A 3,244-nucleotide genomic window follows, 5' to 3' on the forward strand; every position below is an offset into this window, starting at 1 on the left:
CATTATATTCCAATTTATGATTTTTTTTTTATTTTGTTCTTCTACCTCTGTTGTCATACTACTAAATTCATTTCTTAAACCTATTTCGTATTTATATAATATTTCCATAGTTGTAGTGGCTATTCCACCATCAAATTTTTTATTATTTCTTGGAGTTTTTAAACCTTCATCTGATAAATTTTGTAGCCATAATTTTACTGTTTCTATAACCGTTCTTTCTATATATCCTGTTGTCTCTATTATTACTACTTTGTTATCAATTAATTGTTTTGATATATATCATATCCATAATTGGATTGTTTTATTTATATCTGCTACATAGTCTAAATCTAAAAAATCATGTCGTTCAGTTATTGGTTTAGGTGTCCATTTTTTATTTACTCTTTTATCCCATATAGTTTTTTCTCTATCATATTGTCCATAGTTTTCATTACAATATTTTGGATCAAAATTTTTTGTGTTTTTTACTCCTGATGTGCTAGGTTTTTCATCCATGTCTACGTCTCATGTATTTACTTCTAAATTCTTTGTATTATCTATGTTTGCTAAAAGTTCCGTATATGTTTCGCTTATTTTCGAATGTTGTTCATCTAGATCATCATTATTTATTTCATCAACTCTTATTTCAGGTAGATTATCTTGGTTATTTTCTTCTTTTCCTTCTAATTCATCTTCAAATTGTAATTTTTCTTTAAATTTAATTATCTCATTTGCTAATTTTGTTTTTTGTTCTTTTTCTTTTTGTTTCATTTCATACATTTCTTTTAACATTGCCAGTTCTTTTTCTAGTTTTATTATTTTAGTATTTTTTACTTCTTCTAATTATTGTACTTCCTTTTTTGCTTGTTGTTTTATTTTTTTCAATTTCCGTTTTTCTATCTATTTCTTCATTTTCTTTTGTTATTCTTATCATAGCAGTTAAACTATCTTCTAGTTTTACCGTTTCTTTTTCTAACATTCTTAGATTGTGACCTATTTTCTTATATCAACTTCCTAGATTGGAAAATATTATCTTTATTTTTAATCCGTCATAGTTTTCATATGTTTTTTCATCTATTGCGTATTCTTCCTTATTCATTTATAAATTGTGTTGAAGTTTATATTCTAAACTTTCAATTTGTATTTCTAGATAAAAAATAGGTTTTCTCTGTGCTATTATAGATTTTTTACAAAGTCCTCGAATATGTTATTGTTAAGTCTATTTTGTCTATGTTCTAATTCTTGTCTTTTCGCTATAATTACTTCAGTAAGTTTTTCTTTATATTCATTATTCTCGCTATTCATTGTATCTTTAAATATTGAATTTATTTATATTCTATTTTAGATACGTTATCTACTAATTGATTTAGTTTGTCATTATCGGTTTTTGTAATATTGAGTTGTTTATATTCCAGATATAATTTGTTTAATTTCTTCTTAATTTTCCTATCTTTCTACTAGTATGTTTCTTACTATGTATTTTATTATCTATAGCTCTGATACCATTTATTTTTTCTATAAGAAAAACAACCCACCCTTCAGCCGACTGCATTTGTCTTCCTTATGTACTACTTGCATTGCAACACACGTGTCCAGAGACTACTAGATATATAAAACTAGAAGTTATGCTTAAAATTAAAAACTAAACACATGAAAAATTCAACATTTAATATAGATATATCATAAAAAAAACTTATGTAGAAAGTATAATTTTTCAGTGAAAGAAAGATCCGAATAAATTTTGACCTTAAGAGGTAGGTGGATTGTTTTAAAATTAATTTTCAATGAGAGGAAACTAATAAACCTCTTTAACTTCTGCTTACATAAAAATAAAAGATGTAATATTGATTTAATTATAGCACTTTAAAGTCAAATTCAAAAACTTTAGTCAATATTCATTGATTGTATTAATAAATATACAAAATATGTATAAAAGATTTTCAAAACACAGTTACTAAAAATTAATGTCAATATTATAGATATTTGAATTCATAGTTCAAATATGACTTGCTAAAATCCAAAATATGTTTCACACTATCTGTATATAGCATGGGAAGAATTTCTTGGGCAAACATATATATATATATATATATATTTAAAAATTATACAAATAATTAATGAGGATTCAAAAAAAAAGATAAGTCATTTTTGTAGAATTATTTTCAATAAAAATTTGTAAACTCAATTATGAATTAATGGAATATTATTGAGTAAATAAATGTTATAAATTAAAGTATTCTTACATATGTTTCACCAAAAATTCAACATTTAATATAGATATATTACAAAAAAAAAAACTTATATACGAAGTATAATTTTTTAGTGAAAGCAAGATTTGAATGAATTTTACAGCTAAAAGGTTGGTGGATTGTTTTAAAATTAATTTTTCATGAGAGGAAAATATACAACTAACAAATCTCTTTAACTTCATCTTACATAAAAACAAAAGATGCAATATTGATTTAATTATAGCTCTAAAAACCAATACAACAGTTTTAGGCAAAATTCATTGATTGTATTAATAAATATACAAAATCTATATGCATAAATTTATTCAAAACTCAGTTCCTAATATTTAATGTCACTGTGATAGATATTTGAATTCATAGTTCAAATATGGCTTGCTAAAATCCAAAATATCTTTCACACTATCTGTATATAGCCTGGAACGAATTTCTTGGGCAAATGTATATACATATATATTTATATTTTGAAAATATACAAATGATTAATTAAGATCCAATATTGATTTAATTTAGAACTTAAAAGGCAAATTCAACAATTTTAGTCAAAGTTCATTGATTGTATGAATAAATATCTAAACCTTTTTTTACCTTGATTCATTGTTTTTTCTCTTTTATTTTTCTATTGATTTTAGTTACTCTTTTTATTTTATTTGTCTTTCCTTTTCATTTGATTTCAAATTTAATTCAAATGTCTTATATTTAAAATAAGTTAATTTTGAATGAATATCAAAATAAGTGAAGAAAATCAAATAAAACATAAAAATATCAAAGGACACTTCTAAATTATTTCAAAAAAATACGCATAATTTTTAAAAGGGAAAATACATAAAAACCCCCTTGAACTTGGCACGAAAACTTACTTTAGTACTTAAACTTTACGGATAATTATTTACCCCCTTAACATATTTGAAGTGAATTAATATCACCCTAAAAATATAATACCAGTCTCAAGTTGGCAAGCGTATTACACACGCGCCACGTCCTTGACACATTAGAACCACATAAGCGCCACGTCATAG

Source organism: Solanum stenotomum, chromosome 9 (genome assembly GCF_019186545.1).
Source record: "Solanum stenotomum isolate F172 chromosome 9, ASM1918654v1, whole genome shotgun sequence".
Taxonomy (NCBI): Eukaryota; Viridiplantae; Streptophyta; class Magnoliopsida; order Solanales; family Solanaceae; genus Solanum; species Solanum stenotomum.